Below are 27,887 nucleotides of genomic sequence, written 5' to 3' on the forward strand. Positions count from 1 at the left end.
ACACATATAAACACACACACACACACACACACACGTGTACACACACAGAGCTGGTTCTAAGGTGGATATTATCTCATCCTCCTTTTATAACTTCCCTTTTGTGATGCTACATTACAACCAATATCAGAATTATTCGTTTCTAGGTTTCTCTAGGTCTGGAGAGTGGGGTTTTACATTTTCCTGTGGGGAAGTATTTTAATGCCTTCAAGATAATTAAGGAGAGGCAGAATTAGTTTGGGAAAGAAAGATAAAGAAAACAGAACACCTAATTTTCCTTTGTAGATTGACTGAAGGTCTTCAGGACTATACGTTTGAATGTGACATATGTCAGAGGTTAATATTGATTTAGCTCTGGCTAAAATTATTTTTATTTTTCCCTTTGTTGCTAGACAAAGGGCCTGTTATGGACTGAATTTTGTTCCCTATAAAATGCATATATTGAAGTTATAATCCTTATTACTACAGAATGGGACTGTATTTGAATATAGGGCTTTTAAAGAGTAATTACATTATAATGAGATTATTAGGGTGAACCCTAATTCAATTTGATCGGTGTCCTGATAAGAAGAAATTAGGATACAAGAGAGCCATCTTCAATGCACTTGTGCACAGGCGAAAGGCCATGTGAGGAAACAGCTAGAAGACTTGGCTTGCCATCTGCAAGCCAGGAAGAGAGGTCTCAGGAGAAACCAACCCTGCTAACACCTCAATCTTGAACCTCCATCCTTCAGAACTGTGAGAAAGTAAATTTCTATTGTTTAACCCACCCTATCTGTGGTATTTTGTTATGACAGCCCCAGCACAGGGATTAGGAAAGTGAGTATTCTTTCTAAAGTTTAGGTCTATTATGAAAATAAAAAGATAATAAATAATACAACAGAAGTTTTACATTTTGAGTCCTAGTCAACCATTTCCAGGAAAGGGACCAATTTTCTGGTTGAGAGGACACTCTCTTCCTCTGGAAATTACAACCAGGTCGTGATGATAATTCATGAATTCAACATTGTTCTTTCCTTCGAATTCAAATGTTCTTTTTCCTCCCCTGGAAGGATCATTTAAGTATACATTCTCTCCCTTTATTGGAACTTACTTAAGACAGTTTATACCCCAAGCCCAACCTCACAGCAGAAGCTTTCTCCAAGGGTACAGATTCTTGAGCAATTCTCATTCAACTTCCTACCCTAGATCCTAATAAAAATCTTAGGACAGCTTTTCAAACTCAACTGGCAGTTTTCAGGTAACAAGGTTAATTATGTAAAAAAGATGCTAAAGGTTACACTTGATTTCTGGAATACTTAATAGTCAATCTCTCTGGAAATATAATTGAAACTTGGCTTTGTAGAGAATCTCTCTACTACAGCAAATTTTGAAAGTTTTATGAGGTTTAGATGATCCCTGAAAGACTTGTATTTTCACAATTCCATATCCCTTAGCTATTGTTATTTATTAAGTTTGTAAAAATCAATGTTCATAATGTGTACTTCTCCATTACTGTTTTCCCTGTGACAATTTGTGCATATTTTTTTGATGACTAAATCAAAAAAGAAAATACCACTTTACAACTGCTTTAACTTGCCAGTTTATTCTTAGAAACCTCAAATGCATGGGCTGCTGTTATCAATTTCCTCCAGTTAACTTGATCTCCTTCTGCCAACCTCCACTAAAAATGAGCATGTAATCGTGAAACCTCTATCTGTTGAGGGGACAAAAACACTGAAATGCCTGTCCCTGGGATTATGAGCTGTTTTGGTTTTCCATTTTTAGCAGAACAAATGGTAAAGTTTGAATAATCTCAAACTCATCTCAGAGATAGCTTTTAAATTGGGTCAATATTAATTTATTCATTTGTCAATAAAGTACATGACGAATTTAAGTTTATACAAGCTTTGATATGAAAGCCCAATGTAAAAGTAAGATATGGTGCTTATTTCCCTCATAATAACACATCAAATGCAATATTAGCTTGAAGTTTATTCCTATCTCTTGAGAATTTTACTCTTGTAATTGAATATCTTCTAATCTAAACAATACTTCTGGATATTAAAATCAGGATTAAGAGACAGGAAGACTGGAAGAGAAAAGGGGGAACTATACTTCAATTGCTACCAACAAAGAGTGAATCAGGCAGGAAACTTGCAAACAGTAAAAGCTGTTTATCTCTATCCCACAATTGATACAGTTTGCTTTAATATTTATTTCTCTCAATCGTGGAATCCCAGGCTTAACATTAAGCTTAGTTTAATCAACGTATTCAGTAAACTAAAGAGAGATTTGAAAAGTCCAGTTGGTAATTTGAGTCCTTATAAGGAATGATTGTGTAGAATGGGTCACCTATGGAATGTCAAATGTCATCTGGCCGGAAAGGTACCTTGAAGGCTTTAGTAACTGCTGACCTGGCAGTGTCTGCAGTTTCCTTTTAGAGAATTATTACTCTAGGCATCTGCTCAGTATGAAGGAGGCCCTTGTTAAAATCACATGTTAACCGCTATTGGTCATTATCACTTCACCATCTGTTAGTTATGGAATTTTGTAGGTGGGCACAGAAGGTAAGAGAAAAGCTAAAGTTGTCACAAAGCCTCAAAAGCATGGGGAGACATGACGTGTAGCAATCATCTGGACAGCTTAAGAGAGCAGGCTGCCTGCTTTAATGGTCTCAGAGCAGAAAGAGACACAATAAAAGAAGAAATAAGAAGACACCAGTCAGTATTTGCCGAGAGTAGGCACCTATCCTAAAGTTGACAGTGAAGTAATTACTCTGCTCTTTATGACATCACCTACAAATCTGCCTTTCCTGTATTACTCAATCCATTATTGCCCCATTTCCTGAATTCAGTGGTGAACTTGGCAAATGTGAGGTTTCCACAGCTTTCTTCACAAGAACATCCCATTTTTTAGGAGCTTTTAATGTCATGTAGTGATTCCTAATAAAATGGCCAGGCTGTAAGCATTACTTCACTTCTCATTATTGAATTCTTTTCTACTCTATTAAATGCCTTCTCTCCTGCCTCAATATTTATAGCTTCAAATAATTGTAGATTGTTATGCTCTCCCAACTAGCCTAAAGTAACTGCTCAGCTCTGCTCCAACAACAGTTTTCAATAGTCGAATGTACATTGTCTTCTTTGTCCATTAATTTTGAATGGGTTTAGAAAACTATGAACTCACGTATGACATAAAAATGAAGGAAATAGCCTGACATACCTAATTGGCCACACATCTGTCTTTCAGTTTTAGTCTCTCTCAACTTCTGGTAAGACAGATTCTAGTTTTTTCAAACAATGAATTAAGACTTTGTTTCTACCACTCAACTCATTCAAGACTTGCAGGTATTGATATAACAGTAAAGTGGCCCCTCTTTGAAATGTTATATATTTTGTCTTCCCAAGAATCACACAGAACTCTACTTGCCAACAGTGCAGCTGCAGTGTCAAAGTGACACCATCCCACTTACCTTGGTCACAGCTGGGGTTCTCATAGAAACTGTCAAAGTAACAAGTCATCAAGATAGTTGTAGAAGCTTCCTGCTGCTACCATGTGTCCTTCTGCTCTAGTTTCTCAGCACAATGAAAATGTCAGCAATTCACATTACACCTGAAATAATAAACTTTAAATCATTCTTCTCTTATTTTTTATCAATATGACAAACAGCTGATACTGTAATATAAAAATGCTAGATTAAGTCTATCTGAAAGATAAAAATGGCTACCCCTTAAAATCTATTGGCTGTTATAATTATATATGATTCATTAAGTCTTTCAAAGGAGCGCTGCCCTCACAGATTTGCACTGGAACTGAAACAGCGGGGAGAGCAACGAACAGTGGCAACCAATGGCTATGGTCATGCCACTGCAGGTTGCAAGAAAATGGCTGTGCCACTCAAATGTTAGTTTTAGCTTTCATCTCCTGTTTTATTAAAGGACCTTAAATCTGCATCAATTGAGCTAATAGCCTCCAAGTTCATGACAACTTTGCCTAGAAACAGCAGCGTAACTATAGTAGTCTCCCATTATACATGGGAAATATGTTTCAAGACCCCCAGTGGATACCTGAATTGGTGGATAGTACTGAACTCTATATATACTACTTTTTTTCTATACATACATACCTATGACAAAGTTTAATTTATAAATTAGGCACAGCAAGAGATTAACAATAACTAATACTAAAATAAAACAATTATAACAGTTTGCCAGCATCACTACTGTTATGTTGTAGAACCTTTATGAAGTAAAATAACAGTAACTTGAACACATGCACTGCCATACCACAACAGTAGATCTGATAACTGAGACAGCTCTAGAGCTACTAAGTGACTAATAGGTAGGTAACATACACAGCATGGATATGATGGACAAAGTGATGATTTATGTCCCAGGTGGGAGGGAGGGAGAGAGTTTGAGATTTCATTACACTACTCAAATCGGCATGTAATTTACAATTTATGAATTGTTCATTTCTGAAATTTTCCACTTATTTTTTCTTGGACCACAGTTGATGGCAGGTAACTGAAACTATGGAATGGGAACTGCAAATAAGGGGGGACTCCTGTAATACCATTTAATTAAGTTGACTAAAATGGACATTAGAAATTATTGCATCTAATCCTTTCAATTTATGAAATTAAGAAATTGGATCTAAGGAATAATTTCCTGAGATTGAATTATGAATTCATCACGGAGATCATGATAAAAGGACTACAGTTTATTTCCCCCCATAACCCAAACTTGATATTGTTTCTTAACTAAGTCATATTCCTTCACACAAAAATAGCTTTCTAGTATAGCACCGTAGAACTGTGTAACTTCTGTTTGTTGGGAGTTTTCTTCTTCTTTTTATTTTGTTTTATAGTAGAGCCAAAAAAATACAGAAGCATATTTTCAAATTACCTCTGTGGGCTCAACAAAAATAAGTTGAAGATGAGTTATTATGAAAAACACTCATGTCTCTCAAATAAATGTCTCAGGTTTAGGAGTTTGGCAGATTTTGTGGGTGTGGATGAAGAGATTAGATGGGTAGCACTTTGGCTTCTTCCAGTTGCTGGAAATTCTCATACATCTAAACAATACAGCACAAATAAAGAAAGCTGCAGGTATCATAATTTGGAAAATTGCTAAATGTATCATCATCATTTGCAAAACTGTTGCAGTAGATCTTATGATAATTAACCACATTTGCTTTTCCTACGGCTTATTATATATAAAAGGAGCAATTAAAATCCCTCTCTGCTATGAAATTTAGGTTCAAGTGAATTGTGCATGAAATTAGCTTTTTAATACTCACATGGAAAATTGAGCTCTCAATCTGGAACCAGGGAGAAAAGGAGTTATTTCTTTTATCATTTTTTTGTATATAATTACTCTTTAATTGTAAACATTTCCGACTTAAAGAATAAGCAAAAGGCCAATTCAATAAATTATTCAAAGGTCAAAAATGTCCACTTTCCAAATATTTAATTTATTCTGTAATTGATTTCAAACTTTAGAGATTGTTAAAACTTCCCCTTAGAATATGTACATATCACCATTGAAAACCAATACATTTTTCTTCAAGGGCTTACATCAGCAAAACAAAACAAAACAAAACAAAACAAAAAAACATTTTAAAGCTTAAGAAAAACAATATGAACTGGATCTGAAATCCAAACAACTAAAAATATTTAACATTTTAAAAGCAGAAAAGTCCTTGTCACACTACAATTAACTAATAAAATTGCTTATTTTAGATGCTACCCAGTTGAAGAAGGATGAGGTTTTAAAAGAGCATGCATCAGGCATAAAACAATATAGTGAATGCTGATTGTTTTGTGTTATTCCCAACTGAATGGGTCTTTTTAAATGTATGTTTAAAGTCACCTTAACCTGTTACATAATTTCCTTGGTCTTCTTCTGACTTGTAAGCAACCAGTGGAAATCCCTGTTTTTCTGAGATTCCCATAATCTGGTGTTAGAGGCAGAATTTTCTTGGCAATGGTGGGCACTTCCTATATCCTCCATGGGACTTTTGGTGGGGTCGTGAAAAGTTAAACTTTGGCTTCCTGCAGTGAACTATGGCTCTAAGTATTTCATCTCATGATTTCCAAAAGCTTAAAATACTCTCTTTAACCAGTATGTGTTTGACCATTTTTAATTTTAAACTTCATACTAGCAGTATGTATGATTTACACATAACCATTATAGTATTGGAGTATTCTGGGTTTGACTATTTATCTCTACCAGTGAGTTTTATACTTTACATGTATTTATGACACTAATTATTATCCTTTTTTTCTACCTGAAGAATTCCCTTAAGCATTTCTTTTAAGGCAGGGGTAGTGATAATAAATTACCTCAGCTTTTACTTGTCTCTGAAAGATTTTATTTCTCCTTCACTTCTGAAGGACAGCTTTGCTGAATATAGTATTCCTAACTGAATTTTTTTCCTCTCAGCACTTTGTTTTTGTTTGTTTGTTTTGAGACGGAGTTTCACTCTTGTTGCCCAGGCTGGAGTGCACTGGTGCGATCTCACCTCACTGCAACTTCTGCCTCCTGGGTTCAAGTGATTCTCCTGCTTCAGCCTCCCGAGTAGCTGGGACTACAGGCATGTGCCACCATGCCTGGCTACACTCTGAATATATTATCGGATTTTCTCCTGGTCTGCAAGAGTTCTGCTGAAAAGTCCACTGAGAATCTAATGGGAACTCCCTTATATGTTACTTGAAGACTTTCCCTTACTGTTTTTAAGTTTTCTCTTTGTCTTTGACTTTTGACAGTTTGATTATAATGTGCCTTTGAGAGGAACTATGGTTGAATCTATTTGGAAATCTTTGAGCTTCATGGATCTGGATTCATTTCTCTCCCAAAACTTGGGAATTTTTCAGCAATTATTTTGTTAAATAAACTTTTTGTCCCTTTCTCTGTCTCCTCCTCTTCATGAAAGCACATAATATGAACATTTTTGTTTCCTCAGTGGTGTCGCATAAGTCTCATGGGCTATCTTTACTCTTTTCCATTCTCTCCTTTTTTTTTGTCCTCTGACTGAGTAGTTTCAAAATACCTATCTTCAAGTTCACAGATTCTTTATTCTTTTTGATTTAGCCTACTAGTGAAGTTCTCAATTGTATTTTTTATTTCATTGATTGAATTTTTCATTTCATTGGTTGAATTTTTCACTTTCAAAATTTTTGTTTGGTTCTTTTTGACACCATCTATGTCTTTGTTAAAATTCTCATTCAGGTCATGAATTTTTTTTTATTCCATGAATTATCCATTAATATTTGTATTCTCTTGTATTTTGCTTAGTATACTTAAGGTCATTATTTTGAATTCCTTTTCAGGAAATTCAAAAATTTTCACTTCTTTGAGACAAGTTACTAGAGAATTATTATCTTTCTTTGGTGATGTCATGTTTCCTTGCTTTTATATATTTCTTGTGTACATGTGTTGATGTCTTCCATCTTGTGTTTTGGTCACCTCTTTACAGAGTGGCCTTCATAGGACATGACTTTCACCTGCAGATGGGATCGAGGTGCCAGCTGGTTGAGGTGTGGTGGTTATGGTTTTGTGTGGGTGCAGTGGTGCACTTTCCTCATTTTAGTCAACATCAGTAATGAATGCAGGTACCTCAGTGGTCTAGGCAGCAGAGGTTTGTGGCAGTGACATTGACTGTGTAGTTCATTAGAGAAAGGGCTTTTCTTGACTCTAACAGTGGGGAGGCTTAGCTGAAGAGATCTATTTTGGTATTGGGTCTGACATGGCTCTGAGGCAGCCAGAGAGACACTAAGATCCAGGACATAGGTGCTTGAAACAGCTGTGGATCTGGGTTCCTGGGCTCAAGATCTTACAAAACTACTGTAGCACTTGGAAGTTGAGGTACAGGTTCAAGGTATGAGTGGATGAAGTCCTCCTGATAAGTTGAGGTCTATTGCTCAAGGCAAACCCCGGCAGCTCAGACCCAGGAGACTAGAACGTAGCTGTGGCTGTTACCCTGGGGGGAACAGGGCACAGCACTAGCATAGCTCTGGGAGGAAAATGTGGTGCTCCGGAGGCTCAGGCCATGGTGAGCAAGGCAAAGCTGCAATTCGGGACTCAGAACTGACAGAGCATGGGATACTACATAGCGGTCATTGTGGACTCTGGGATAACAGGGTTCACCAGTAGCCCAGGCACCGTAAGTCCAGTGCAGCAGCAGCAAGGACCCAGGAATGGCAAGATGCCACTGTGGGGGATTCTGAAAGGTAGAAAGCAACACAGTGATGACTTTAATCTTCAGAGAGGCAGAGTGCATCAGCAGCTTAGACTATGAGAGACGGTCCAGTTTTAGGTAGGTGGGGTACTGTGGCTGTTCGGCCAGGAGGATGGGGTGAAATAACTCAGCCAAGGCTCTGATTTCCTGGGATGTGAGATGCTGCATATGTTTGGCTGTAGAAAGTGAAGTTATAGAGGTTAGCAGTCTTTGGATCCCTAAGGGTGGGCCACTATGTTAGCTTTGATGCTGGGTGGTGCAACTGCCTCAGTGTGCCAGAATATCATAACTCCTGGGGGCTGCAGTGCTGCTTCACTTGAGGCACCAGGGCCAGGGGCAAATGTTTTGGTGTCCCAGATGCCTGAGATCCCCAGGGCCAGAGCACTACCTCAGCTGTGGCAGCAAGCATGTGGCTACTCCAGTGTACAGGAGGCCTGAGGTCCCTGGGAAGGTGGGGCTGAGTGTTTTCTTTGGGGCCAGAGGCATCACTGCTCTGGTAGTTCAAGGCTCCAGGTCCCTGAGGGGGTGAATCACCACTTCAGCTGAGCCCTCATGGGAGGATGCACCAGTGACTATGGTATCTTGACCCTGAAAGGTAAGGTGTAATAGCAGCTCTGCTGGTGGATGGGACACGACTGGATGGGTGTGAGTGTACTGGCAGCCAAGCCTCAGAGAATGAGAGATGCAATGACTCGCCCCATAGCAGGACACACTCTAGCAGTAGCTCTTGTTTTGAGATAGTACAGAGCATTAACAGCATGGGCCATGATGGAGGGGACACAGCATCGGTTCCTTATCTGAAGGTATCTTCATGTATGGAGTATGGGGAGCTCCCTCTTCTGGGCTTCAAGCCTTTGAGAACTGCGGGAATCTCCAGAAGCTAGGACTGCAGGTGTCCACAATGGTGATGGAGGATGCTGGAGTCTTCTTGCTTATCTTTTCCCCACAGGGAGAAGTTCCTCCTGATTATAATCTGATCCCAAGTGGATGGATGGGATGGTGGAGGTGAGATGTTTCCTTCCCTTCTCTATGTGGCCATCCTGAGTTCCTATGCTGTATGTGATTTCTGGTACTTCTTTGCTGTGCTCTGATGCTACCTTTTAGTAATTTTGGTTGAAATGTAGTTGTTTATTCACTGTTTTGGTTTTTTGTGGGGAGAAGAGTGTTAGGAACTTTAGTCATTTTGCTGATGTCACCTTTAAATAGTCCCTTCTTGAAACTCTTTTCAATTAACTCAGTTGTTTTGCTATCTGTCCTGCCGTGCTAACCTATACAAAATGTGAAATTTATCTCTCCTATACTTTTCAGGCAAGGTACCTTTGTTGACTTTTAAGCAGTTTAAATATATGTTGACTACATCAGTTAACCCACAAGGCAAATTTTCTTTTGCACAGCTTAGTCCACTTGTAAACATAGGACCTACAGTGCGTATGTGCATTTTTCTGGAAGGAGGGACCATAGCTTCCATCAGAGTTTCAAAAGGATTCACAATCTAAATATAGTTAGAACTGACTTTCCCTAATATTGTATTTATCTTCCTAGAGTCTTACTTTTGACATTCCAGTAGCTGATATCTGGTGGAAAAAATATTGTAAGTAATGAAAGTATCATGACTCTTTTCCAGGAGATACTGATTTTATTTTAGAGACATCAAAGAGGCATTGACTTTTATATGTTTTTGAGCATAATGGTTATAAAAACATAAATGTTTAAGTAGTACTTATTTAATAAGAATAAATATTATCACTAAGTAAAATTTAATTTAAGCAAAATTTCAGTAAATTTTTTATATCAATATTCACATGTATTTCCAAATAGCATGATGCATATTTTCAAGTATTTTATTTTTTGTTAATAAAATGTGTCTCATTTTCCAAAAGTTGATATGCCCGTATCTTTAGAAAGATGAAGAAATTTTAATTGGACTACAATGCTTTTATGTTTAAATGACAGGTTTTTAAGTTATCATTTCATCATTTTCAATTATTTTTAAACCTACAAAAAAGATTTCAGTAATTATATTTGAGTGTTTATAAATCATTGGCAGATTGTAACAAGTCAAAAGAAAACTACTGAAGTTATTGTCCAGAATAATTAAAGGAGCACCTTACTATTAAAAAAAAGCATGAAACAAAATTCAAAACTAATGCACTAAGTCTCACAAATATACTGTTTTTAATAATTGAACAGGAAAACTGATATTCAAGATTTTCCAAATTGACATTAGTAACAGCTATAGAAAAGGCATTATTTCCTTTTGCAGAACTGATTTTATTTACTTCCTGTCATGCTGTACCTAATATCTGTCATAATTGTTGAAGGCAGGCAATTTACACTGAGTGATGGAGCAACTTAAATATTAGAATATAGGCCAATTCTCTCCACTTAAAGTTACAAAGCTAAGATCAAAATAGAGAAGTGAATGTTTCTAGATATGTGAGGATGAATCATTAGCTATATACAGTATCTTCATTATACTTTTTAAATTACATGTAAAAATATTTTACAATTTTAGCTGATACATCCACTATCTATTTCAGTCTGCATTAATGCACCAGCCATGTTGCCATGGCTTTCTTGTCTTTTTTAACATAGAAATAATGTTTAATTTTTATTTACTTATTTATTTTTGTTGAAGTTGACATTATATTTATTTGCTATTTTTATTTATCTTTCATTTTTATTTTAGGTTCAGGGGTACATGAGCAAGTTGATTATATAGGTAAATTGCATGTCTTAGGGGTTTGGTGTTCAAATTATCTCATCAACCAGTAATAAGTATGGTTTATCTTAGACATGTTTTCAATCCTCAACCTCCTCCCACCTTTCACCCTCAAGCAGGCCCTAGTGTCTGTTGCTCCCTTCTTTGTGTCCATGTGTACTCAATGTATAGCTCCCACTTATAAGTGAGAACATACAGTATTTGGTTTTCTGTTCCTGCGTTAGTTCACTTAGGATAATGACCTCCTGCTCCATCCATGTTGCTGCAAAGGACATGAACTCATTTTTTTCCTTATGGCTGCATAGTATTCCATGGTGTGTATGTACCACATTTTCTTTATCCAGTCTACTGTGGATGGGCATTTAGGTTTATTTCATGTTTTTGCTATTGAGAATAGTGCTGCAATGAACATACACATGTGTGTATTTGTGGTAGAACGATTTATATTCATTTAGGTATATACCCAGTAAAGCGATTGCTTGGTCTAATGGTAGTTCTGTTTTTTTTTTTTTTTCTCTCTCTTTCTTTTTTTATACTTTAAGTTCTGGGGTACATGTGCAGAATGTGCAGTAGTGTTACATAGGTATATATACACACGCCGTGGTGATTTGCTGCAGCCATCAACCCACCACCTACATTAGATATTTCTCCTAATGCTATCCCTTCCCTAGACCCCCACCCCCCGACAGGCCCTGTGTTCCCCTCCCTGTGTCCATGTGTTCTCATTGCTGAACTCCCACTTATGAGTGACAACATGAGGTGTTTGGTTTTCTGTTCTTGTGTTAGTTTGCTGAGAATGATGGTTTCCAGCTTCATCCATGTCCCTGCAAAGGACATGAACTCATCCTTTTTTATGCCTGCATAGTATTCTGTGGTGTATATGTGCCACATTTTCTTTACCCAGTCTATCATTGATGGACATTTGGTTTAGTTCCAAGTCTTTGCTATTGTTAATAGCACCACAATAAACATATGTGTGGATGTCTTTATAGTAGAATGATATATAATCCTTTGGGTATATACCCTGTAATGGCATTGCTGGGTCAAATTGTATTTCTAGTTCTAGATCCTTGAGAGATCACCACACTGTCTTCCACAATGGTTGAACTAATTTACACTCCCACCAACAGTGTAAAAGCATTCCTATTTCTCCACATCCTCTCCAGTATCTGTTGTTTCCTGACTTTTTAATGATTGCCAGTCTAACTGGCGTGAGATGGTATCTCATTGTGGTTTTGATTTGCATTTCTCTCATGACCAGGCATGATGAGCATTTTTTCATATGTTTGTTGGATGCATAAATGTCTTCTTTCGAGAAGCGTCTGTTCATATACTTTGCCCACTTTTTGATGGGGTTTTTTTTTCTTGTAAATTTGTTTAAGTTCTTCATAGATTCTGGATATTAGCCCTATGTCAGATGAGTACATTGCAAAAATTTTCTCCCATTCTGTAGCTTGCCTGTTCACTCTGATGATAGCTTCTTTTGCTGTGCAGAAGCTCTTTAGTTTAATTAGATCCCATTTGTCAATTTTGGCTTTTGTTGCCTTTGCTTTTGGTGTTTTAGACATGAAGTCTTTGCCCATGCGTATGTCCTGAATGGTATTGCCTAGGATTTCTTCTAGGATTTTTATGGTTTTAGGTCTTACGTTTAAGTCTTTAATCCATCTTGAGTTGATTTTTGTATAAGGTGTAAGGAAGGGGTCCAGGGTAGTTCTGTCTTAAGTTCTTTGAGGAATCACCAAACTGCTTTCCACAATGGTTGATCTAATTCATATTACCACCAGCAGTGTATAAGCTTTCCCCTTTTGATTAGTGATGCTGAGCATTTTTTCATATGCTTGCTGGCCACTTGTGTGTCTTCTTTTGAAAAGTGTCTATTCATGGCCTTTGCCCATTTTTTAATGGGGATTTTTTTGCTTGTAAATTTAAGTTCCTTACAGATTCTGGATACTAGAATATTGTCAGATGCACAGTTTGCAAATATTTTCTCCCATTCTGTAGGTTGTCTGTTTACTCTGCTGATAGTTTCTTTTGTGGTGCAGAAGCTCTTTAGCTTATTTAGGTCCCATTTGTCAATTTTTGGTTTTGTTGCAATTGCTTTTGGTGTCTTTGTCATAAAATCTTTGCCAGAGCCTATGTCCAGTATGGTATTTCCAATGTTATCTCCCAGGGTTTTTATAGTTTTAGGTTACACATTTAAATCCTTAACCCTTCTTGATTTAATTTTTTATTTAGTGAAAGGAAGAGGTCTAGAGTCAATCATCTGCATATGGCTAACCAGTTATCCCAGCACCATTTATTGAATAGGGAGTCCTTTTCCTATTGCTTGTTTTTGTCAGTTTCATCAAAGATCAGATGGTTGTAGGTGTATGGCTTTATTTCTAAGCTTCTTATTTTGTTCCATTGAGCTGTGTGAGATTGTATGACTTTTTTTTTTTTCTTTTCCAGTAACGTGCTGTTTTGGTTACTGTAGCTGTGTAGGGTACTTTGAAGTAGGGTAATGTGATGCCTCCAGTTTTGTTCTTTTTGCTTAGGATTGCCTTGGGTATTTTGGCTCTGTTGATTCCATGTGCATTTTAAGACTTTTTTTTATAATACTTTGAAAAATTACACTGGCAGTTTGATAAGAATAACATTGAATCTGTAAATTGCTTTGGGCAGTACGGCCATTTTAATAATATTGATTCTTCTTATTCATGAGCATGAACAATTTTTCATTTGTTTTTGTTATCCCTCACTTCTTTGAGCAGTTTAATAAGGCTTCTTGTAGAGATCTTTCACCACCCTGGTGAGCTGTATTCCTAGGTATCTTATTGTTTGTGGCTATTATAAATGGGATTGCATTCTTGATTTGGTTCTCAGCTTGGGCATTGTTAGTGTATAGACATGGTAGTGATTTTTATACTTTTATTTTGTATCCTTAAACAGCTGAAGTTCTTTATCAAATCTAGGAGCATTTTGGCACAGACTGTGGGGTTTTCTAGGTATAGAATCATATCATTGGGAAACAGATATAGTTTGACTTCCTATCTTCATATTTTGATGCCTTTTATTTCTTTGTCCTAATTGCTCTGGCTAGGACTTCAAGTACTCTTTTGAATAGGAGTGGTGAGAGTGGGCATCCTTGTCTTATTCTAGTTATCAAGTATAATGCTTCCAGATTTTATTCGTTATTATGTTGTCTGTGGGTTTGTCATAGATGGCTCTTATTATTTTGAGGTATGTTCCTTCTGTGCCTAATTTTTTGACGATTTTGAACATGAGGGGGTATTGAATTTTATTGAAAGCCTTTTCTGCATTTATTAAGATAACCATGTGGTTTTTGTCTTTAGATCTGTTTATGTGATGAATCACATTTACTAATTTGCACCTGTTGAACCTACTTTGCATCCCAGGGATAAAGCCTACTTGATTGTGGTGGATAAGCTTTTTGATGTGCTGCTGGATTTGGTTTGCAAGTATTTTCTTGAGGGATTTTGCATTGATGTTTATCAAGGATATTGACCTGAAGTTTTAGTATTTCTGTGTCTCTGCTAGATTTTGGTATCAGGATGATACTGGCTTCATAGAATGAGGTAGGGAGGGATCCCTTCACCTCAGTTTTTTGGAATAGTTTCAGTTGGACTAGTATCAGCTCTTCTTTATAATCTGGTAGAATTTGGCCGTAAATTCATCTGGTCCTTGGGTTTTTCTCATTGGTAGGCTTTTTGTTACTGATTCAGTTTTGGAAACCATTATTGTTTTATGCAGGCATTCAGTTTCTTCCTGGTTTAGTCTTGGGAGGTTGTATTTCCAGGAATTTGCCCATTTGTTCTAGGTTTTCTAGTTTATGTGCCTGGAGATTTTTATAGTAATTTCTTAGAGTTTTTTGTTTTTAGATGGGGGTCAGTGGTAATGTCCTTTTTGTCATTTCTGATTGTGTTTATTTGGAACTTTTCTCTTTTTTTCTTTATAAGTCTATCTAGTGGTCTAACAATCTTATTTATTCTTTCAAATAACAAATTCCTGGATTAACTGATCTTTTATCTGGTTTTTCATATCTCTGTTTCCTTCAGTTAAGCTCTGATTTTGGTTATTTCTTGTGTTCTGCTAGATTTGGAGTTGGCTTGCTCTTGTTTTTCTAGTTCCTATAGGTGTAAAGTTAGGTTGTTAATTTGAGATCTTCCTAACTTTTTGATGTGGCCATTTTGTAGTATAAACTTTCCTCTTAACACTGATTTAACTGTGTCTCATAAATTCTGGTGTATTGTAACTTTGTTCTCATTCATTTCAAATATGAATGAAATGTCTTCATTTCTGCCTTAATTTCATTGTTTACCCAAAAGTCATTCAGGAGCAGGTTATTTAATTTCCATGAAATGGTATGGTTTTAAGTTATTTTCTTAGTATTAATTTCTATTTTTATTGTGCTGTGATCTGAGAGTGTGGTTGGTATGATTTCAGTTCTTCTGAATTTGTTGAGAATTGTTTTATGGTCCATTGTGTGATTAATTTTAGAGTATGTGCCATGTGTAGATGAGATGAATCTGTTGTTTTGAGGTGGAGAGTTCTGAAGATATCCATTAGGTCCATTTGGTCAAGTGTCAAGTTAAGGTCCTGATTATCTTTGTTAGTTTTCTCTGCCTTTATAATCTTTCTAATACTGTCATTGCGGTGTTAAAGTCCCCCACTATTATTGTGTGGTTATCTAAATCCCTTTGTAGGTCTCCAAGAACTTGCTTTATGAATCTGGGTGCTCCTGTGTTGGATATGTATATATTTTGGCTAGTACGGTCTTGTTGAATTTAATCCTTTCCCATTACGTAATGACCTTCTTTGTATTTTTAATTGTTGCTGGTTTAAAGCCTGTTTTGTCTGAAATTGGAATGACAACCCTTGCTTTTTTTCTGTTCTCCATTTGTTTGGTAAATTTTTCTTCATCCCTTTATTTTGAACCTATGGGTGTCATTGCATGCAAGATGGGTCTCCTGAAGACAGCATACTGTTGAGTCTTGCTTCTTTATACAATTTGCCTTTTAAATGGGGCATTGGGCCCATTTATGTTCAAGGTTAATATTGATGTGTTTGAATTTGATCCTGTCATCACGTTTCAGATGTCTATTATGCAGACCTGATTGTGCATTTGCTTTATAATGTCAATGGTCCATGTACTTAAGTGTGTTTTTGTGGTAACTGGTAGCGGTCTTTCCTTTCCATATTTAGCACTTCTTATAGGACTCCCAGATCTCATAAGGCAGATCTGGTGGTACAGCCCCCTGGGCCTCACCAAGCAGAGGAGATGGAGCAGTGGAAGCAGTGGCTTTCTTGCACCTCCCAAGATTCTATCAAGACCCAATTCCAGTACTGCTTATTCCCTGAATTGTTCCTATAGATCTCCAGTCTAATTATTCCATCTGACCCTCCTTTAAATCCATAGCCTTTGCTGTCCATACCATTCATGTGTTAACCTTGTCAAATATTTATCCTGTGATAAAATCATCACTCATGGTGATGGTGAATACATAATGAAGTAAAGATGTTAAAACAGAAAGTCTATTAGCCTAGACACTTCATTATAGAATCAGTCCCTCATTTAATAACCATATGACTTGGGCAAGTCACTGGATTTTTTTGAATCTCAATTTGCTAATTCATCAGGGAAGAGGATCACACTGAACTTCTTACCTTAGGATATTTGGAGTTGAAATGAGGCATGAAAAAAAGGTTTAAGATTATAAAGTGCTATGTTATTTTAAGGCATTTTAATCTAATGTAGGGGTAATAATAGCATATATTAAACATGTTTTACATTAAATTTTTTATATTAATTGTCCTATGTAATCAGTAGAAACCCTATGAAGTAAAGGTCATTATTATCTCTATTTTATAGATAAAGATTCTGAAGTATTTAGAAGTTAAACAATATACTCATGATCACACCATTAGGAAATGAGAGAACCAGGCTATGAACATATGCAGGTTGGCTCCCAAAGCCATTATATTTGGGTGAATTCTGCTATATTACTTTCCATAAAGCTAAATTAAAAAGGTCTCTTGAGGAGGCAATGTCACTGGCATACCACAAGAAAATCATCCCCTTTATACTCATCATTAAAAATTATGTATTCTGGAGTGGCCTGATGAAACCCAAACAGCACTTTCAGATTATTTCCCTGGAGAGGAAACACTCCATGTAATTCTTATATTTTCTAACTACTCCTCCCTAATAATATTTGCTATTATGATAATTGATGATTGCTCCTAGTATATAAATGCCTCATCATTATCTTTTGATGTTATCAGGGAAATTTCCTTGCAAACCTTGTAAACTGGGATCTTGTACTTTGCCACCATGGCATCATCTGCATAACAGGTTTGCTTCCTTTACACTCAAGCCTAAAACCAATTTTGTTACATTCCATAGATTCTCCTTTGTTTTTTTCCCACACCTATCTCCCTAGGAATTAATTTAATTAGACTGTCATGTAAATCAACAAGGGAACAACATGTGTAGTTGTCATTCTAACTGGGAGCATGAATTCTTCTTAAGAGAATTATGAAAAACATAAATTTTAAGAATTTATTCCATGTGTACATATAAATATCAAATGTAAATATAAGAAAAATGAAAGAAGATGGGTTCAAAATGGACTTACCCTTTACTAATTGTGTGTCATCTCTTTATTCTATGCAGATTTTTAGGATTTCTTAATATTATCAGTATTTGAGATTTTCATAAATACTAAACATTTTCAAGGTGGACTTCTGAGCAAAGTATCATGTGATAGGGTGTCTAATAAATTAAGAACTCTTTAATAAGAGTTAACATTGGACTGAAAGATGACTAAGTGGTAGATATATGCATAAAGTATGCTATGAAGTAGTCATCATTGTTATCACCATTGTACATTGAGAAGAATGGGGCTTAGAGAAGATAAACATATCCATTAGTAGAGCTGGGATTTCAGCCCAGGCTTAAGTCCATCAACAGGATCTTTAATTCTAACCACCATGTTTCCCAAAGAAAGACTACATTACCCAGCTAGATACATCATCAAGCCATTTTTTTTTTATCATCTAGCTCAGCAACTCTTTTCCTGCATGAATGTCATTCCAAATCAGGAATATATCCATATTTGTTGAAGATTTATCATGGATCTAGTAGTACCCCTTTACCACACAGTAAAAAGATAACAAACTGTTATAGCTCATTCAAAATATATAAAGTTGCAAATTATATTTAGAATAATTAGGAATCATAGAACCAAAGATTATGCTGCCTTATCCTATTTCTCATTCTCAAGATCTCACTTTAAATAGAATTACCTCTTTTCAAGCAAACATAATCTCTATGAAGATTAAATTTTATCCTTAATTCTGTCTATGCAGTGAATCACATTTATGATTTGCAGATGTAGAACCAGCCTTACATATGTGGAATAAAACCCACTCAATCGTGGTCTACTATATTTTGGTTGTGCCGCTGGATTCAGTTCGCAAAAATTCTATTAAGGATTTTTGCTTTTTTTGTTTTATTTATTTATTTATTTTAATTTTTATTTCAGCTTTGGGGGTACATGTGAAAGTTTGTTAGATATGTAAACATGTGTCATGGGGGTTTGTTCTGTGTATTATTACATCACCCAGGTATTAAGCTCAGTACCCAACAGTTATCTTTTCTGCTCTTCTCCTTCCCACAATCCCACTTCAAGTAGACCCTGGTGTCTGTCATTTCCTTCTTTGTGCTCGTAAGTTCTTATCATTTATCTCCCACTTATAAGTGAGAACATGCAGTATTTGGTTTTCTGTTCCTATGTTAGTATCAATGTTCATCAGGGACATTAATCTGTAGTTTTCTTTTTTGGTTGTGTCCTTGTCTGGTTCTGGTATCAGGGTGATACTGGCTTTGTAGAATGAGTTAGGGAGAATGTTCTCATCCTTGATTTTTTGGAACAGTTTCATGAGGATTGGTACCAGTTCCTTGCACATTTAGTAGAATTTGGCTGTGAATCCATCTGGTCCTAGGTTTTGTTGTTTTTGCTGGGAGAGTGTTTATTACTGATACAGTCTCACTGCCCATTATTGGTCTATTCCCGACTTCTGTTTCTTCCTGGTCCAATTTTAGGAGGTTGCATGTTTTCAGGAATTTCTCAGCATCAGTCATGCTCTGCTGCAATTGCCTGTTAAAGGCAATATTATCATTTTCCTTCTAAACCTGGAATAGTAAGCACTGTTTGTGAGAAGTCAGATCTACTTTGTGCTGTTCCTCTGCCAATATTGAGTTGCTTATCTCTGTTGACATATGCAGCTTCTCTCTGAGCCTGGATCTAGACCTGTAAAATGTAATTAACTGTATATAAATTATCTTTTGAGAATCAAATATCAAATTTATCTACAAAGTTAGGCAGAAAAAAAGTATAAGCCAGGTATGGTGGCACACACCTGTACTCCTAGCTACTTGAGAGGCTATGATGAGAGGATCACCTGGGCCTAGGAGTTTGATGCTGCAGTGAGCTATGATCGTGCCATGCACTCCAGCCTGGGTGACAGAGTGAGACCTTGTCTCTAAAAAAGTATTATTACTATTATTATTATATAATAATTTAGAAATATAAAGAAAGTTCCATCTTAAAACCAGATGTTCAGAGCTCTAGCAGCTTTCTTATTGATGATCTGCCATTCCCACCCTGTCCTTACCAAGAAATGAACCAAGCTTCGTTTAGGAAACATCAGGTTTCACTTACTTTTAATGTAATCACTTTTGAGCATTTTTCCTATTTTCTTTAATTTTCTATTTGCTTTTACTAAAAGTGAAATGATTTTCTTACAACTTAAAATGTAAGCTTTAGACCACAGGGAAGAAATATAAAAGAAAATATAAACTGTATGAAAGCAGGGATTTTTTTGCTTTTTATTTGCTGATGTATTTGTAACAATTAGAGAAATATCTGCCACATGGTAGCACAAAAACATTGCTGAATAAACTGAACAAGTGTAATGCAATTCAGTGCTAATTTCCAAAGAAAGTATATGTATATACTGTACCACATGCTAGATATAGTGCTGGGTGATTTATGTACACTACTTCATGAAAGTAGCACAAAAATGTTAAGAGGAAACTACCTTTAAGAAAAAATATGCATTACCTATGTTATATAACTTTTAGAATAACTTTTTGATAGCTGAAATCATAAATAATTGTGATAGTTTCCACTTGTGAGAATTTCAAAATAGATAATTTTGCTAATCTCTATAATAAACATAAAAAGAAGGCACCATTCTCATTTTAGAGATGAAGACACCAAGACACAGAGAATAAGAGCTTAGGGCCAATGACCATTATATCTCCATCATTCATTCCCTGGCATCACTCTCACATTCTCTGATGCCTCAGTCCCTTGGTCACTTCTTCCATCTCATCCTGAGATCTTCATTTATCTCTCTTCAAGTGCACATGGGGCCTTGAAATATTGAATATTTTTAAATGAAGAAATGGCTTTTATCTAATATGTGGGAACACAAAGACAACTAGGATTGTGATCTCTGGCATTCTAGTGGAATAAAAGATTATTAATAAGTGTTCAGGAATTCTCCAAGTATTAGGAAGTTTACCAAATACCTTATTTAATATGCAATATAACTACTGTGAAAACATCTTAACCAGCTTTTCTCCATATTTATTTCACTAGAGAGCCTCTCTTAAGAGTTGCTACCATTTAGGTAAGTATACTAATTTCAGTTCTCTGGTGGATGATACTATCCACTACAGATAGATACCAATGTCTAGGGCACACATTTGTAGTGATTTTCTAATACAAAACATTTCTTTCTCATAAAATATGTCACTGCATGATGAAACTGGAGGGAGCCATGCCACTTCTCTGATACTTCGTTACCATAGATCTAAATTTCATTGTATATCTTTAAAATGCCTCTTTTAGATAAGATTCTTTAAAAATAAGACAATGAAAAATAAGCTCTTGAATTTAACACCATAGGAAATAATTGTCTGATTAGGACCAGACTATAATATCTGTAAAATATATGTCTTTATAAACACTTGTCTCATTAATAAATTTCCTACTTAAAATTTGAATTACATATATAAAAGTAAGATGTTCTTGCTGAAAAATAATTTCCTAATGAGCAGCAAAGTCATACAATCTATTTAGCAGAGTTATTATAGTTATTACTAATAAAATCGGCCTCCATTTGAATGTGGAGAACCTGCATTGGTTCCAATACCAATTATACATTATCCTTAAATTACATATTGAAACTTGGTGGATTTATGCCAAGATGTAATCAGAAGGAATCATGAGGTGAGCAATTTTCAGAGCTCAATTTAATTCAACATCTTTTTAACTGCATCTTCCAAGATTATAATTACATTTAACAATTGGTTAGATTGAAGGAGAAAAAAGTCATACTGCTTCATTGACCACCATTTTACATACTTGTTTGAATGGCATTGCATGTGATATAATTTGTAATAAGGCCAATTATGAGAAGGGCAGGAACACCAGTATTTTTTTACATTCTGGTGGAATGTTTTAAAATTTTAATATAAAAAGTTAAAGGGCCCTCTTTCTAGAACTCAGGGTCACAGAATAGATATATTTTTCCCTATTTATCACAGCAATTGGTGCATTCTTCCCATTTTGAATCATGTGATTAAAAAAAAACTGGCATGTAAAGAAAAAGACATGAATGGCCTTACTTTATGTATAAACTTTATATTATCACCAAGGAAGCATTCCTGAAATTACAACTGACGTGTATATGTCTAATAAGCATTGCCCAACCTCTCTTATTTCCTCCTTATGTTTTTCCTTAACTTTATTTAAATAAATAGTGTTAGCAGAAAAAAATTAGAGAGAAAACCCAAATGCTTGACATAACCAGAGAACCAGGATTTGGGGGTACTTAATATTTCTGTAAACAGAGAAAACCGGGAGCTGAAACCCAGTCACGACTCATCCCACTGGCTAAGCTGGCAAAATATGCAAATCTGTTTTTAGCCATTTTGGTGGGGGAAAATATAGTTTTTTGATAGTCCTTTTTAAAAGGAAAATCTGGGTAATAATTTCCACTTGGAAACAATATATAAATGGCAGGTTAAATATTTTAATTAGGTCCTTCTTTCACTAGTCTATGCAACTGTGAGTAAAACCCTTTATTTCATGATCACATTATATTAGCTAATACCGCCACTATGATTGTAAAATAAATGTAAATGAGAAATATTCCACAAATCTTTTTTTCTTCCCTTTTTTCTGCTTAAAAATAACAAATAGCAGAATTCTTTTTGTTTCTTTAGGAGATTAAAGAACCTCTATCTGTTTCATAGCTCAAAGTAGAGATCAAATCAAAACATAGCAATTCTTTCATTAAAGTGTAAACCATGCCTCTCTTTTTCCGTTAAATGCCTTTGGCATGAAATAAAACTGGGTTTGGCTATGTTGAGGCAAGACATTGGGAAGAGCAGCAAGCACACCCTGTCACTGCCTACTTGAAATATAAAGCTGCCTCTTTAATACCTAAATTCTTACTTAGTGTAAGAATTCCAGGCAATGAGACAGCCTGGTTGGCAAAACAAAAAACAAAAACAACAACAACAACAACAACAAAAACCAACCAGTCAATTATTGATGTTTGCTCATGTTTTCCTTGCAGTAACTTTTTGAAAAACAAATGCTTGATGCTAGTGGGTAAAAACAACCATTATGAATTGATGAATCAGGGAGACACTGAGTATCCACTACATTGTCAGCACTGGGAGGATGCTTATTTAAAATCCCCCTGATTGATTAACTGATGATGCTTGTTTCTATCCACTAGTATCAGTAATTGATTTTATAGTTCCTTAATTTTTTCTGATAAGGAAATAAATTAAAATTTGCTGAAATTTAATACAGATATAAAATAAGATAGAGTGTCGATATTTAACATTTTGTATTTCCAAACTGTCATCAAAACTGTTGCGAATAATATATCACTAGGGAGTTCACCTTTTAGATTTGTGAAATAGCTATTTGATGTATAAAGTACTTCAGTAGGCTTCATGTTATTTATCTTATTTGCTTTGTGCATTAACTGTGCTATAATAGGATCAAGGTTCAACTACATTTGAATGTATTTCAAAAATTCAGTTCATAAATTAACTTCAATAGCTAAAATAGGAGCCATTATATGTGACATTGTTAACATTTAAATTTGAGGGATGGTACCAGGATCTTTTTTTTTTCATGATTAGGGCAAACTGCTGCACTGATCATTTTAAAGTACATTTTAACATTCAGGAATCACCATATTTACATATTAAAAGCTAGGAAACCAAGCCTGGTGCTGCGCCTACACTCTCAACTACTGTGGAGGCTGAGGCAGGAGGATCACTTGAGCTCAGGAGTTTGAGTCCACTGTGGGCAACAGATCAAGACTTTATCTCTGAAAAAAACAAAAACTAGTGAACCAGAGAGCTTATAACATTTGCCTATGATATTTAGAAGATGGGGCATTTGTAAGAATCTGTCATGTCTTAGAAACACCTAGACTACTATCTTAACAACTTATCGCACAGCCTCCAAAAAAAAGTAATTAAAGAAGAAGAGGAAGAGAATGGCATGTGAATAAGCTGTACTGAGGTGGGGACTTCCTGGCATCAGGTATTATATATTCTAATGGTTGGTTCTTAGTGCTTACCATCAGGGTTGATGGTGGGTATCTGCTGATAAATGCACTAAGCACATTTTTAAAAATACATTTTCTCCCATACATTACAGCAGTAAATAAGTTGATAACTTTGATTTGGCCTTCAAATCATAGCCTTAGAAATTCTTAATGGAAAGAACTTTGTCATTAATGTGAAAGTGTTAAGCATATTGCAAAGAGTCATGCGATTAAATGTAGTAAACTCATGGCATATACAATGTTTTGTCAGTCTCTCCTAGAAAAATTGGAATGTTTTTAGTATAAAGTTTCTGGAAGATTTATTATTATTATTTATTATTATTGCCTGATTTTAAAGATTCAAAAACAGTTTTACAAGTTTGCCCATGTGCTCAACTGCTATCCATGTATGTTGTGATTGGTTTATTTGTAAAATGCATTTCAAGGTAAGTTCTCATTTAAAGGGATGTATATCATAATTCAAATGTGTTAAGCTACTGAGATTCTCTTTCTGGTTTGAAAGGATGATAAATACAGTACAGGTCCCATCCCCTTTAAAAAAAAAAAAAAGCCCGAAGAATCACTATCAAACAACCCAAAATAAATGATTCATTTTGTCTTTATAAATTTGTGGACACAATGATACGAGCTTTATATGCCAACTTGTACTTTTTATGAAGAACTGCCACCAAGTGGACATTTAACGCAAATTTAGCTTACTGCTTAAAAGTTTGATGAACAAGATATTTGAAATAGTCATTTATAACCTACATTACCAGTTGTTAGTCTAAATGGCAACCTAGTAACCAAGTATCAAGTTGAAGACAAACACAGAAGGAGAAACCTTTAAAAACTTAAAATTTGAACATAACATAATTCTGCAATCATAAATATTTACATATTTTACATTTGGCAACAAGTTCACTGTTAACAATTCTATTGCATGCAAAATGTCTAACTAAGTAAAATCTATGTTATGTGTCAACTTCCTTATTTGTAAAAGGGAGATATCATCAATAGCATCTACCTCACAGGGCTGTTGTGAGAAATAAATGAGTCATTGTAAGTAGAGCTCTTAGAACTGCAGTTAGCTGGAATTGCTCAGATCCTTACTAGTCCTATTACGAGGTCAATGGTTTTTAATGAGTGAGAAAAGTCCCTTTTAGGGTCTTATCAGAATTGCTTGGGAAACTCCCAAATTGAAGCCATTTCCCCCCTGTAAAATCTCCCACAAGTTCTAATGGGTTATGCTCCCATCCCCCATTCTTCCTTCTCATATTCATAAGCTGAATCCATTTCCCACAAACCTCTTTACTGATGACAATGAGTTAAATACCTCATGTGTACCATTGCAAACTAATTGTTCAGAAACCTCTTCTAGAAGCTAAAAAGCCAATTATTCTAACTTGTAGGAGAATTTAAATAAAAGGAGAGACACTTTGTCAATGCTGCAAAGAAGATGTATTAGTTTCCTTTCGGTTCTGTAACAAATTACCACAAACAGTGTCTTTTTAAACAACATGAATTTACTTTGTTACAGATGTGGAGGTCAAAAATCTGAAATAGGTATTACAGGGTTAAAGTCACATGTTCCTGGACCAAAGTGAGGGTCGGGCTGCTATTTTCTGTGGCCCAGTAATGAGATGCAGATGAACTGGGGAGGAAGAGAGTTTTTATTTCTGCAACAAGTTACACGGAGAAGGCCTGGAAATTATCACCAGAACAACTCAAAATTACAAAGTTTTCCAGAGCTTATATATCTTCTAAGCTATATTTCTACGTTTAAGTGTGCATTTATCTAAAGACATAAGTGATTAACTTCTTTTAATCCATAACTAAGGTCTAAGTCCTAAAGACCTTCCTCTGGAGCCTCAGTAAACTTACTTAATCCAAATGGGTCTAGGTGCTGGGGTGATTACCCTTATCTCGTCTGCTTCTAAATTACTCAGGTTTGGGGAGTTCCTTTAGAACCCCAACAAACTAGTTTGTAGAGGCCTGGGGAGTTTTTTCAGATCCCCAATAAAACTTGTTGAATTCTAAATGGATCCTGTTAAGAATTCCTTTGTTATTTTATCATGCTTTAAGGTCCCGGAAAGACCTAGGCAAAACTCTTCGTGGGCTTTTGTTACATTTCAGTCTTTACAGGGCACTGGCTTTTTCAGCTTTTAATATTCAACTTAACTACTCAGTCGGTGCTGAAACAGTTGTTATGGAGGCCTGCAATAGTGAGACCTGGCCTGCAACAATCCCCACTGTCAATTTGCGCATGATTTCTATCATGCTTGTAAATTTATTTACCGTGATAATTGTAGGGAGTTGTCTTTCTGGCAACTTCCTGCTGAGAGAGGGTCATTGCTATGGGGCACCAAACTCAGTGCTGGAGTGGAAGAGATCAGTTTGTTCCTGGTAGCACTCCCTGTTTTGGGGGCTTAGAGGAAGTTCTTGCTGAAGCATAATAGTATGCAACAGCAACCCATAAATAGGTTGCTGGTGGTTTCTTCTGAAGTTTAAGTTGTTGAGTCTTCAGTTCACAGGGCTTTAAGAAAGCACAGCTTAGGTCTCAGTTATTTCCAATTAGGAAAAATGGAGGAAAAGGAAAAGAGAAAGGAAAAAATTGAAAACATTATTTTGGAGAATTGTAGCAAGAAAAATTAGAGTTTAATCCAAACTGTAGAAAATAATAAAAATTGAAAAACATCAGGCAAGCCTAGAATTTAACAACAGGTATACTATAGCTTTTGAAACATTTTTCTCTCTTCAGTTTCCCATTTTTATTAAAAGACAAATCATAGTAGGACTGGTTTACTTTATTATAGTTGGCCTAATTATTTGGATACAGTGCAGCAAGAATAACTATTTTTCACATAGTCCTTTTAAACTGGCTTTGATGGAACTTTGTTCTGTAGAAGGAATCTGATATAAGACCTTTTTAAAGCTGAGCCCTGCCATGGATTTGTACCATCAAATACCTATGAGTTGGGTGAGTTCCTTTCCTCTGAAGGTTACAAGATGACTTGAGGTTCCTGGCTTGTAAGAAAGTGACATTCTTTACTTACCACAGATCAGAAACCCTGTACAGGGACTGTGTACACAAAATATGAGGCCAGTTTTCCAAGGGCTTTATTGGTGCCATAAGTCAAGTTTGATTCCCTAAGAGAGAGCATAGCATTTCAATCAAAGCCTTGGTAAAATAACCAGTTTTTAAAAAGTTGTGTTCTGTTACAAAATAAAACAGATTCTTATTGCACTTATGCAAATAACTATATTGCCATAAATTAAGAATACTCACAAATAGTTTCAGATTTTTGGAAGAATCAGGTAGAGAGAAACAAATACACTTCAAATTTTGTGGAGTATACTTTACTTAATTGTTAAAAGCTGTTAATATCTCAAAAGAAAAGTTTCATTGACTCTGAAAAGCAAAATAAAAGATTAGTAACATTTTAAGCAAAAAGTCAAAAAGATCATTTCAGTCTCCTGTTAGTTCAGTTCATGAAGTTAATTCCTGTCCTGCTTAATATTAACGAATATTTTAGCTTTTCAGGAGTCCTGAATGTTTTTCCTTTATTCTGATGTCACAATCTCCAAAGTTATCAGAAACCTGCATTGAAGAGCACCTGTTAGAACTTTATAGCTGATTATAAAGCCACCCTCTAAAGAGGACAAAAACAAGACAACAATTGTTTATGGATGACAAAAAGTTTTAGGGTAGCCATAAAGACACAATTGACAAGGAAATCTGTTATCTCTGTGGCACAAAATAATTTAACATAAAAATTTTAATTATTAATAACATACACTAAGAGATATAGAATTGTAGGAGTTTCCCACAATTTTGGAACACATACTAATGATATATTTATACAAATACAGCCCAAAGAAAGCCAAACCCCATTTTATATTTGTCAATGCTTCCTGTATGGTTTTTGGTACCAAATAAACCAAATTTCACCTTTACATTAGTGTACTATTAATGTTAAACTCAATTCTTAATAAAGCCTTATAGACATATTTACCAAATTTTAATATTTGACCATAAGGCAAGATTTTTATAGACCTTTTATAACCTTTTACAATTTTTGTTAAAGAGCACATTAGCGCTCCTAAGAGAAACCTGTTGTGTTTTTATTTTAATGCTCAATTTACAGAAAAACTGGATAATACCCCTTTAACTTCAGCCAATATGTTTACACACAGAATTTCCTTTATAATCAAACTTCCACAACTTGCTTAAACTTTCATCTTTATTTTATCCAATTTAAAACCATCCTTTAGACTTTTAATCTAGGCACAAATC

Source organism: Gorilla gorilla, chromosome 1 (genome assembly GCF_029281585.2).
Source record: "Gorilla gorilla gorilla isolate KB3781 chromosome 1, NHGRI_mGorGor1-v2.1_pri, whole genome shotgun sequence".
Taxonomy (NCBI): domain Eukaryota; kingdom Metazoa; phylum Chordata; class Mammalia; order Primates; family Hominidae; genus Gorilla; species Gorilla gorilla.